Source organism: Boleophthalmus pectinirostris, unplaced genomic scaffold, assembly GCF_026225935.1.
Source record: "Boleophthalmus pectinirostris isolate CB_2022bp ecotype Guang Dong unplaced genomic scaffold, ASM2622593v1 HiC_scaffold_5, whole genome shotgun sequence".
Taxonomy (NCBI): domain Eukaryota; kingdom Metazoa; phylum Chordata; class Actinopteri; order Gobiiformes; family Gobiidae; genus Boleophthalmus; species Boleophthalmus pectinirostris.
In genome coordinates, this window is record NW_026571404.1 from 21492168 (window position 1) to 21505795 (window position 13628).

Here is a 13628-nt window from a genome sequence, read left to right on the forward strand (position 1 = left end):
AGACTGATGATGTAATTTTTATTTATTTTTTTTTCATTTGCTACCTTTCCCAAAGCAATAGATTCCTGATCTCGCCAAGTCATTTGGTGCAGTCTTGTGAATGCATCAATAGATTTTTATGATCTTCTATCCACTAATCTGAAGTGGCTCTACACTGCTCTTGAGGGAACACATTTGTTGATCTTGCATAACAAACAAATCAAATACAACTTGGCAACAGTCTGTGTCTATTAGTAATTATTGCGTGTTATATGGAACTGAGGAAAATTGTGTAGCTTGCGAGATTTACTGCTCCACTGTTGGTCTCCGTGTGGCAGAGATAGAGGTGTATGTGTCTATAGCAGACAGGTGTGTGTTCCCAAGTTACAGAAGCGGAGATGAAATGCTTCTTTCAGTGCCTCTGTTCAGATTTTGTGCTGAAATAATCCTCCTTTAGACAGGCAGAGGGCTATAGATAGAATTGCTACTCTCTTCTCTTACTAACCATTTTTACTTTCAGATTTTTAATGACCTAAATACAAGCTGCGATTACAATTCACAAGGGTTATAAAAGAATAGTTCAAGTACATTTATGGATTTACAAGATATTTCTCTGTTAAGTGGGTCTCCTGCTGTTTTATTTGAAGGAAGCGGGGTCAAACTTCGGCCAACTGCCAAAAATGTAAACATTTATTTTGCTTCTGTGGAGTCATCACCACAGGTTCTTCCCAGTACCTCGCACCTCTCAAAGACATGCATGTGTTTGGTGGTGAATGCACAATGAATTCTGAGTGAAGTTAGACAGAATAGTTGACTGTCTTGGTATTTTTGTATGGGAAACTTCATACAGTGGTAAATACAGGAAGTGTGGAGGGACAAACTTGGCCTTACAGGGATTGTATTTTTTGTATGAACTGTACCAGATGAGCCTTTGAGACTTTATTGTATCTGGTTCTGCATCGAACACATCCATCATGTAGTCTCATGCACCTGTCAAACCCTCAGCCCACCTGCACCCAGATCCTGCCAACATTTCACTAACCCAATCACATTCCACAGCCCCAGATGGTTGCACTGTGTGGAATACATCACATACATCTATGACACGTCAATTTACTCTTGGCATTTTTACAAAGGAGTCTGCTTTTGGAGTGCTAATGGGATTTTAATGCGAGCAGCTAAAAATACTTGTTTTAGTGAGATTCATCAAAGAAATATATTTTAAATCATGTCATGTCAAGTAGCAGACTAAAGGTACACAATGAAACTTTTCTAGGGGAATGTCCGCGACTTGCAGGTTTCAATGGAGATGTTAATGCTTTTCCAGAGATGTTCCACAGTGTGGCATTAAACTTGTTGATCTCTGTGGAGACAAGCAAGTGGTGCCAGGCCAAATTACAGGTCTGACCTGAGTAGAGACAACCTGCTTACAGTAAGAACTGATGTTTTGTCCATGTATTTTTAAGCAATGCAAACACTTGTTATTGAATACTTGCAGGACAGGGCACAGCTACTTTATTCAGAGAAGCACATTAGTAGACTCTACTACAAAGTTACACAGTGCACCTTTAAGGAAATATGTGTTTCCGGTGCACCACCAGACCACCGTCAGATTAAATGACAATTCCAATGGGTTTGACACAGACATTGAGGAAACTATAAAAGATTTCAACAGCCAAAATCCAGCTCTACCCTGATGAAAAGAGTCAAAGATTAACAGTGACACAAGATAAGATGGAGCAGATAAATGGTATTCTGTGCTTTGTGGGTTTGACGGTGGAGTGATGCAGGAGAAGGGCCGCCCTCTGGTTCTGACGACGCGATTTCTCTCTCATTTATTTTGTCACAGAAAATCCTTCTCTCTCTCCTCTGTCTGAGTCTGTGATGTGTGATCCTCATTGTGCTGGTGATGACAGAGCGTCTATGACAACAAGCCTCTTCACCTCTTTTATCTGCCCCTCTCTCGGCCTCTCTCGCCCTCGTGCTCGGGAGCACAAAGGCTGTTTTCTGTCATGTGGAGACAGCCGCTGTGTCACCGTGTCAAAGTATAGGTTTCCACTGCACTCACTCCACTCTGATTATGTATTATGGCAGTTACCCCCACGTAGATGATTGTACAATAGGACTGAGTGCGCACACAAATACAGAGTAAGTTATCTGAAATGTAGATTATAATAAGAGCTATTTAGTTATTTTTAGGTTTACAGTTTGAGAGAGATTAAAGATGCAGTGCGTAACTTTCCATGGCATGACATTAAACTTATCTATGTAGCATTTATTCATCTATTGCCCAAAAATCTGACCTGTAATGTAGCCTAGTTGTCTCACTTGAGATAGATACATTTAATCGCTACCATCTATACTTTCTAGACAGCAAAAAGTTCCACAGCGCTCCTTTAAAATTCCCTGTATATCAGATTTCGATTCATGGGTGAAGTTTTAGTTCCATTTAGTTCTCGTAGCTCCACCCATTCTCTCACTGTGATATGCATCATAACAAAAAAACAGCTGTTTGGATAATCATGGGTACTTGCTCCCATATGGTTCTCATCTGGCAAAGTGTCTTTTTCAGTTTCATTCAGTTTCATTTTTTTTTTTTTTTTTTTTGCGCGTAGCTGCTTTTCACAAACCTGTTTTTGAACTGGAGCAAGTACAAGGTAGGTTCAGTCCTGAATTGTGAATCAAACTGAAGTTTATAAGTAAAAGGTGCAAAGGTGACTCATACTACATTAGGATTCAGAAATACATAGATGGTCACAGCTGATAACTTTAAGTGTATCATGTGTTGTATATGCTTTTCCCTTCAGATTGAAATTCTTGACTATTTGCAAATAACACAAATGCAAACAAAAATAAGCTTTTTCTTTATTCACAGGGTATTTACAAATGATTTAAAAATTACTCATCTTTGCAAGCTGAACTGCAACTGCAAGTGGACTTTCGCCATTATGTACCATCTTCTTGTCTGTTTTGCAGCCAGGCTTGTGGATGCTCTGTTCTTATGTGTGTAATGGGTTGGTTGAGTCACAGCCCAATTCTCTACCTTACAAATGGAAGAGTATTTCTGGTGTCCTTGTCTATGTCTCCGTGACCTTATTGAAGTTTTTTGAAGACTAAGATCTTTGGCAGGTTATTGACAGATGGGGTTTGATAATAGCACTCACATGCACGCACGCACACACAAACACACACACACACACACACACACACACACACACACACACACACACACAAACACACGCTCTGAAGAAACAAGTCTATTCAAAAAGGTGTTTCAAGCACAATTTCTGCCTTCTCCGCTGTTCCATTCACAGGGCACAGTCAGTCTTATCAAGCTGAGCAGCTGTGTTTCGGATTGGGCATCTCGGGGTCCCTTCTCCCCTTGTGTGAGGCAAGAGCGGGCACAGATTTGGCACGCTTCACACACACTCACAAACAATTATAGACTCACTTTTCCACTCCAAAACACACTTTGTTATCCCAGCATATTCTGTCCCATTTGGATATTCTGTCACTGTTTGGAGTGTCCGAGGAAATTGTCTGCCATTACAGTTTATTGCATATGTTTTAATAATAATACTCACTCATGGTTAGAATTTTATGCCAGCTCTGTAATCCTAGAGTGCCAGGTGGCTGAAATGTTCCACAGTATGGCATTAAACATATTTTGTAGGGATGGAACAAGATCTCGTGCCACAAGATCTTGTTAGGCAAAACTGACTGTGCACACATGAGAAAAATTATCTTGTGAGATTTTATTCCATGTTTTTATGTTTGGATTGAATAAGTACAAGTAACATTTTGTTTTAGAAGCTGTAGTCCCAAAAAGCAGTGCTACAATGACAGCAGAAAATTTAAATAAAGTAAATCAAAAATGGTGAGGCCAACATTGGGAACTGATAGCACAATTTATAAATAATGTCAAAATCTCCTCTTGTCTTGTTCTAGTAAATCCAATCTTGTGTCTCTTCTCACTTTTCTTGTTCTCTTCTCCACCCCTAATATTGTATTCATTCCATTGCAGTTTTTTTTTTTTTTTTTTACCTCAAAAAACATCCATGAGCGGGGGCACATCTCCACAGGTCTGATCTGTAAATTGATGTGGTCGTGTCATGTCCACAACTAGAGATTGATCTTTTTTTTAATGGCTGGTGTAAATACTGATTGTTTAGAATTCAGAGGATAAGAGCCCATAAGATCTGCAGGTATGTTTAGGGCTGATATGTAGGGATTAGTAGCCTGATTCATTAGGCTGTTTCACTTCATAGAAACCGTTTGACCTTGCAGCATTAGAGTTTGTTCGCTCGATGGTAGGTGGGTACTTTTTGTATTTTAGAAACCTTAAGGGTATTTTCAGGGTGCAGGTTGCCCAAGACAAAATATCCTGTGCTGGATATTTAAAGTTGATAGCTGATACGCTAAAAAGTCCAGATACTGGCACCATCTCTGTTCTATTCTATCCCTATTCGGAGCTGTCCTCACTGATAGTTTCACTCAAGATTTTAAGCTTCTGTCTACAGTAAAACGTAAACACTTCACTGAGCACATCCGAGCTAAATAAGAGTAATACTGTTTATATTTTTCGTATCCTTACTGCATCTCTGTCACACAATGCTCTCTTCACCTGACACCATGATGCCACCGCCGTTTCTCTGCATTCTCTCACTTAAGCCACTTAATGAGCCACCTGTAATAGTGTGTGTGTGTATGTCGGTGTGCCGCCTGTGTGTGTGTTATGTGTGCTGTGTGTGTGTGTGTGTGTGTGTCTGTGTGCATGTGTGGCTATCAGGACTGCAGGCTGGCCCCTTGTGGATCTCAGCCAATTATCTTTATTTACAGTTCCTTTTATGGCAGCTTTAAATTGAGCACATGTGAAGGGAGCACTGAACGAAACACTGTGCTTCTGATTTATTTGAAGTGCTAATCTGTTGTTTATGACAGGCCATTGGTGTTTGTCTTATTTTAGGGTCCATCTAAGTGACACTTGTGTGAATAATATGGGCGATATCCGAAGAACTCAGATATTATTCATAATATGGATACTTTGCGGTGACATCATGCTGGGGGAGTTCTACTTGTGTCTTTATTGGGGGAATGTTCAGCAGTTACTATGGTGACACAATGGACACATTAGCAAAACTGACAAATAAGTTTTAAGATAGTCTGAGAACTCAAGAAAAAATGCAAAATACATTTAAATAACACATTTTCAGGAGCCTGTGATGAATATAAGTGTTTATGGTCCAGTTGAGGTGAGAGTGACTGAAACTGAAAACCTGTTGGCTAATGCTGGCTAGATTGTTGCTGTAATTTGATGTGTGAGAGACTTGTTTAACAGCACAAATCATCTCACCTTTTGTAGTTTCAACTAAGCCAGCTCTTATTCTTATCCTTACTCTGGTCAGATCATAAACAGTAGTGCTTTCAGTTAGCTTCACACCCCCAGGGAATATTGACATCAGTTGCAAAGTATCAATATTCAATTCAGAGCAAATTATGGCTCTGTTCACACTTGCTAGAACTAAACCAAATACTGCATACTTCAGGACTAAATGTGTCTCAAACCAGACCAGGGCAAGTGGCCAAATTTGAATGACTTTATTTAATAGACTAGTTAAATTAAAAACAGATTAATATTGGATGCTGATACTAGAACACACTTATAACTCTTCTAAGTGATTGACATGTTGTATTAAGTTTAATGTTGCCGTTAATGCCCTTTGTTGCATAACAGTATTTAAAAATGTGTTTAAGACTGGCATAAAGTACACTGGCTTATAATAACAACTGGAATTTCTGATCTGTATTTGTAAGTACTGATGCTTATAGTTTCTGGTCATTATAGATTTATATGTGGTAGTTCTTGCTTAGAAATCTAAAGGTGAAACCCACACAGGAGCCACTTTCTCCCAGGGCTTGTCTAAAGTTGAAGGGGAGCTCGGATCAATGCTCTGCTGACTGGGAGAAGGGCTGTTTGGCTCCCAGCCTCACACTGTTAAATGGATTTGTTCCTGGAGGGGCCCACATGGACTCTGTCATAATGATGTAAGTACAACAGAGCACCAGGGTAGGTTAGCAGAGGGCTTTCCTAATGCTTTATTCTTGAACAGCACTGGCTCAGTGGTTAGAGCATTCAGCCCCCCAACTGAAAGGATAGTGGTTCCATCTGAGTTTCAATCAGTGCAGGCTGTTGTTGTGTGTTTGGGCAAGACACTTTACTCGACTTTCTGATGAATGTGTGTCATGGTCAGAAAGGCTGGTGGTGCAGATTACGTCCATTTTACCACAGGGAAGTGAATGAATATTGACATGTGTATCATGCTGAGAGGCCTGTCAATAAGTAAGTGCAATTGATACTTTGAAGCTGATGTCATCAATATTCCCTGGGCGTCTGATGCTAACTGTAGGCTCTGCTCTGTCTGAAGCTCTGTTAAAGTTAGACTTTAATCTGATCTTTACTTTACCACAATCTGACCAGAAAGACAGATGGGAAATCTCTTACACAGAACATTACAATCACAATTAGCCCACTGTTTTTCAGTTAGTCGCTTTCACTGTTTTTGTTGAAAATCAAATGCCTAAACCTGACCACTTGTATTGATATATATATAAAAAAAAAAAAAAACTAAAACGAATGACATATACAACCACTTGGAGAACATCCCATAATGTCACCGCAAAGTCAAATGTAAGGCTCTATCATTATTATTGCACAAATGCACTTTGTATAATCATCAATATAACAAAACAATATATAACATTTGTTTTGAAAGAAATTGAAATGAGGAAAACTGAATTAAATATGTAGAAAATCAATTATTTATCAATTATTTTTCCGACCAACATTTCATGGCTTCCTGTCTAAGCTTAGACTGGTGTCAATTTTGAGCGCAAACACAAAAGCAGGTATTTCTGTCCCTTTCATGGACAGTCAGGTATGTGTGAGGTGTTTGCCCAGGTACAGGTCACACCAACAATTAACCCCATAGCGCCAGAGTGGAGCAATGCAAACACGATCAAGAGCATCTCACAGATGGAGGAGACAACAAGAGAGATCTGAGTTTAGTTTGTGATGTGGTGTCCAGTCCTGCTCCACTAATCCCTGTTTGAACAGAAGGCCTAGTTTTTCAGAATAATTGGTGTTGGTGGGAAAGAGGGATTGTACAGCTGCAGCTAACAGCTTGGAGCCATGTTAGCTCAGTTATGGAACACCTGCGGGGCTCTGCAGGGCTCACCTCTCCGGAGAATAAAAACTCCAATCTGTGTGGGTTTAGATGGTGGAAAAAGTCATTGTAAAAAAAAATCAAAACAGCTGCAGCTCAAGTTTGGTTATTAAAAGTGTAGCAGAGGTTAATTACACAAATAAGGATCTTGTTATTAATGTGAATTATTCCAGAGGATAAACAGCATTTGAAGTGTTTAGTTCCAATATCCTATTCTAAGATTTATAACTGCTTAAATGTAAACTGTATCACTCTATCACACTGACATGTACCATTAAAATATCAATATAGTGATACTAAATTTGATAATACATTGAGATATTGGGTATTTTATCAAATCATGAGGGACCCTGTGATTCCTAGCCCTAATATGTATTTTCCTTATTTCCAAATAAGAAATCAAACATCAGATAATTTAAGTCTCTATTGGTACCATCTCTGTGAACTGAATCTGAGAAAAAAAAAAATTAAATAGCCCACTCTGACCAGACTGTCTCTTGTGATTGATAAAATGAGTCCTGTCCTCGAATGAAGTCTGAAATAGATGTTAATTAGGTGGTGAAAAGCATCACAAATATGGGCTCACTAAAATGTCCTCCAAGTGTTTCAGGAATAGTGGCATCCAAAATAGCAATGGAATCATTTTAATGAGAATTGTAAATATTTTACAGTGTGCACATTAAAGCTAAAAGTAAACAATAAAACAGCCACTAACGAGAAGGGAACGAACATATAGCGTTAATAATGAAGTCTTCGAAAGTTTTCCCACACATAAAGTAGGCTCCAGGTACTGCAGACTGGCCCTTTGTGTTGAAATGTCATACTTCTCTCCCTTCTCTGGTGCTTTTTAAATTATAACCTTTGTGGAGCTGTGTCAGAGAATGGCACACCTACGTACTGCACACTGACAGTTAATTACAGTCAGGCTAACCACTGTAAAGGGATCAGATATGCACTTACTGTCAGTCAAAATGTTTATTTCATTGGAAACATCTTATAGCTTCCAAGACATTACATTAATTAGCTTCATTGAATTATGGCTCTGTAGGTCTGTCACAATAAAAACATTTTGGAGAACAATGTATTGCCGAGGTGCAGTGTGTAACCTGCTTTGGTCCATTGAGCTGTTATTGCTTTGTCTGGAATGTTTCAGAGTATGGCATTAAACCTTTTTATCATTACAGAGACCAAACCAGACCAAGTTACAGGTCAGATCTGTAGAGAAGCAACCCCATTCACAGTCAGAATGCCTGTTTTTAGGTATTTTTGAGCTATAAAACCACCTGTAATTGAATAAATTTAAGGTAGATCTGTTTAATGTCATGCTGTGAAACATTCCAAGCAGAGCAATGCCATTTCCACAGAAACAAGACGGTGATGGACCCCCAACCAAAAAGTTACATAGTGCACCTTTAAGTACAAATAGATGATAAATTATAATATTGAAACTAATTTATACCACTAACACAATAACCCTAAAGCAGGATTATCCCAACAAAAAACAATTCTAAATGTAAAATATTGTTAAGAAACACAAACTGAAATAAATAAATAGCAGAATGAAACACATAGTACCTATTTTATCTAGAATGAGTCATAGAAGTTACTTATTCATCCCTGTATGGATCAAATCTTGTTACAGTACAGACAAATACCCACAATAAATATTGACTGCCAAAAAATATTGTTCTAGCTTTCATATATTGAGTGATAAGTTGGTATAGTAATTACGTGACAGACCTATGGCTCTGAGAAATTCACCAATGGTTTAACAGGAATTCTTGAAGTGAATTCTTAAAGTTGCAAATAGTCTATGGAATTTCATGAAACCATATGTGAATTGTATATGAACACATGCTATAATTTGCACAGAGAAAATGTACAATGTTTCACTGACCAGAAAAGTAAGATGCTAAATAGAACATAAGAACATTCGTATATAGAATATAAGCCCTATTCACACAGAATCAGTACAACCATGAGGATGTCCGGCAATTTGCAAATTACCGCCCCACCTCTGTGTTATTTACAGGGCATTTGCATGGGATATCTTACCAGCACTGACTGAGATTCAAAGAGAAAAGAACACGGAAAGAAAAGAAAGAGATAGAAAAGGCGCAATTACAACAACAAACACTGAGATGCAGATTCACACAGGACTAGTATTATCACTGGATGTCTGTATAGTAGGTCATTTGCAGCGGAATTTTTACTTAACAGATGACAGATATGGCGCATTTGCATGGGATTAAAATCTCAGGCTTCGTCCGCAATTATTACAAATCACCAAAGATCCACAGGTGAAACTAAACCCGTATGAATAGGGCTATAATACCATACTCCAAATAAATTTACAACAACAACTCACCCTTATGTAATAAATAATCTTGACATGTCAAATCACTGTTTTCATATTTGCAATGTTTCTCTTGATCCTATAATCTCATGTATACAGCCTTCTATTTGCACATAAACAAATCTGTATATTTGTGCCTTTTTCGACCCAATACTTTTGCTGATTTTGCTGCTTTTATCACTTTGAAATTTGAATTGATTTCTATTTATTTTTATGCTTTGGTGAAATATGTGAGCTGCTGTGTCCAAGTAATTTCCCTTGTGCAACAATAAAGTTTGTCTAAGTCTAAGTACAAGGTTATATCAGAAGATACTTTCCCCTTTTGTAGCTCTCGGGCAGGTTGATGTTACTGAAAACCAAGGATAAAATGTAGAGCAGGAATCAATAACAATACAAGTATGTATGACGGGAAACGGATTATAACATCTCATAAAAGTATATTTTGCATATTATGTCTCACAAAACACATAACCAGCTTGCATTTATCTCTACACCCACATATTGTTCCTTTCGCATTTGAATTATTATCACACTATTGAAAACCATATTGGCTGTCTACTGCAGTTCTCATTGTATCGCTTAGGGGTACCTCTCCACTCTGCACTCAGCCTTGTAAATGTTCATGTGTGCTGAAGACTCACTGTATTGCCTCAAGTGGCTGTCTGTTTGGAGAGCGCTAATCTCTCCCAAGAGGTATTGAATATAATAGAAACTTCATTCAGAATTTATAAGCACACGCACGAGCAGACACCCCCCCCCCACATACACATACACATATTCACAAGGGTTTGATCGGCTTTTGTTGGTCAGTGTCTGTTTGGTTTTCCATTAGTCCAGACATTGAAAGCTGCTCTATTCTTGTCCTCAGGCAAAAAGACGTTCATCTTAATACAACACACTCTCGAGAATCTGGAGTGAACTTGAAGCAGTTTTTAGAAGACTGTCAAAATTGTACTGGCTAAAAATAGTACCTGACCAGAGACTGGGGTCAAGCAAGCGTGTATTGTAATGGGAAAAAAATGAAACATTTTCAGTATTAAAAACAAGGAGGTTGGTTTTATGAATTTTAAAGGCGTGTATAGTTTTGTAGATTTTGTATTCCTTCTTTTGTCATCCAGGCAAAGGACAGGATAGTGTCTTTACACTCTTCATAATGTTAATCAAACCTAACCTTAACCATAATCTCTACTCTTCTCTTATAATTTAGTCATTTATGTTTTTCCCTGAATAAAGTGGATTGTAAACCAGAACAAAAAATGGGTTACTATTTAGTAACAAAAAGCCGTGTGAGTCAGTATATGGCACTTTGGGATGAGAGCTGATCAGCAGGTCCGCTCTACTTCTTTTCTCCATCTGAAAACCTGTTGTAAAACTTTTCTAATGTGCAAGAAATACATAAATATCTAATTCATGTGAATACCAATAATGTTCCAAATGGTTTGTGAAAATTGTCAACTAGTTAGACAGGTTTATACTTATTTTCTCTTTTCATGGTTTTAAAATCATGAACTCCAGCTAATCACAGCAGACCTTCTCTCCAGATCATGCAGTGGAATCTATCATTGTTAAAATGATCTTATATTTTGTGATAAATCTGTCTTTCACAGCTAAAATACTACACCTGTCAAATCCCAGTACTTTCCATAAAGGTGCAGTGCTCTTGAGTTTGACATAGTGGTCTTCTGCCCTTGGCTTGTCTCCTCAGAAATCCTGTCGCCTCAGCAGCCCTCCTGCAGTCAGCCCGCAGTGACAGCCCTCCTTATCCATCCTCATATTGTCACAGCATTTTGTTTTTCCTTCAGGCCATCTGCCAAAAACAAATGCAAACTGTCCCTCGTCCATGTTACTAAAAAAGACCTTATGTAAAACTCCGTGACAGCTTTGTCCAACTAATGCCCCTAAATCTTGTAATAAAAACTCTCATATTTAATCTGCTTGAAAGTGCGTGTGGTTAGAGGAAGTAGAGCAGAGAGAGATTATGGGAGAGTGCTGGAGTTAATAAGAAAAGAGCAACTAAATAAAGAGACTAAATAAACAACTGACTCTCTGCAGTATCTTCTCCTTAAGTCCTTTGCATAGTGTTGACCAGTCCTTCTCAAAGTCTGTAGAGCCCTGGCCCCCCATTTATCCAAAGATTGTACAGGGCCCTGCAATAATAATGCATACTCAATTCAAACCAATATGTAATGTTTCCTTTCAAATGTACATGCTAACAGTACTTATTATAATGTCTATGGACTTAATATTGATTTAAAGTAGTAAATGACGCAAATAAATTATGTTAAGTTAATGTCAGACTCAGTTTTCTTTTATGTTTGCTGTCTGAACAGTACATTGCTTGTAGCCCTGAAGTACGTCTTGGGGTGGAGGGTGGGGATGAACTTCCAATGAAGTGAATGGTCTTTTTAAAACATTTATCACACACCTGGCTTATTGTGATTTAGCTGCTTGCTCTGTCCCGCCCAGCCCCGGCTCTCCACTGGAGACATAATGCGGTGACATTATGGGATGTTCTCCACATGTTACTGCTATAGGCTAATGAATGGATAATGAGGAGTTCAACTTCAAGTGAAAGTGTGTCCGAGGAACAGTTTTTAGGGAGTAATATGTCTTCTGTTCAGTGGGACCCTTCTGCCAAGCAAGAAAAGAAGCATTAAGCTGAAATTAGTGTATTTGGCTGCGGTGATATCCTACGGCTCTTATTTTGATTCACACAATGACTAGTGGTGGCTAGCTACTTTTGCCTAAACATCCACACACGCGAGGGAGAGACACCGCTCCTCAGACCCACAGCAGCGGACGGAGGACGGAGCCTCAAAGGTAAATAGTGCATAAACGAGCTTGTGGGTGTGATGGAGCTGCTGGATCAGGTTGTGATGTTGGGGCTGGGTGTGAGCGGTGGATCAAGTTGTGCTGCTGCTTATCCTTGTTTTTGGCTGTGCCATTGTGTTCTGATTGTTATAACCAAACATACTGCAAGTGTAGGACAGGGCACTGATGAAATATAACAGAAATTATTTATATTCATTCAAGATATAGTTCATCCAATAGTGACCAGAATGACTGTCTGCTACTGGCATTGTTATAACACTATATAGCATGTATATAGTACATATATTTATAATATATAATTTTGGACTTGACCAGACAAACAGCTCATTTCACACAATCCAAAAGTCCCTTACTTGTGGCCTTTGAAATGCACATACTGCACTTCTTAGTTGATCAAAATCCCACCAGAAAAGTTATTTAGTGCACCTTTAAATGCAAGTCAGAAAAGCTTTGTCTCTCTATTCTTCTGGCAGCATTTTCACATGGGTTCTGCTGCTGAGGTATTTTTTACAGTGTAGGCCCACTCCCAATTAGACGGCTACTGATGTCATCCATCCTTCCTAACTGTGTGTCAAAGAGGAGACAAGGGGAAGGAGACGGAATTGGAGATTGTGGGAGTAATGGGCAAAATTGGTTGTGCAAAATGGATCGATAAGTGAGAGAGTGATAGATGAATGCGACTAAGAGATCCCTGAAGCTGCATTTGAGAGCTCCTGCACTTTAGAGACATTTTTAGACAATTTTGGAAACAATTTTGGGAACGGTCTGAGCAGAGTGTAGCCAGGAGACTTAGTGAACTGGGAACAAGCCACACTATGTATTATAGATAAAGTGAACGTTGTGAAGCCTGGGGAGCCTTTTTAAAGCACTGCCCTGCCAGACGCACCCTATGATGCTTCCTCTACTCTGTCACAGGGAGAATATGTTAGCAGCAGGAAAGGGCCAGCTCAGAGCGCACAGAAACAGAATAAAAGAAAAATATATAAATAAGTAAATAAATAAAAATAAAATAAAATACACTGAAACTGTTGGACACTGAAAAGTTGTGGACTTGACCAAACCTTTTTTTTTTTTTTTTTTACTTGAAAGATCTAAGGAATCCAGTTAAAATGCACAATAAATCCAGTTCACACTGCAATTTTCTGCTTTTATAGTGCTCAAGAGCCGTCTTTGTTACATTGTAATTGTCAAGGCTAATCACACTGTTAATCATAATTAGCTGGGCTGTCATATTAATT

At 38.6% G+C, this 13628-nt stretch overlaps 1 protein-coding gene across 3 annotated transcripts in view; it reads left to right on the forward strand.

The window, feature by feature from the left end:
• Positions 1-13628, forward strand: part of LOC110157035 (Kv channel-interacting protein 2-like) — a 90861-nt gene that overhangs the window by 16427 nt on the left and 60806 nt on the right. The window lies entirely within an intron of this gene.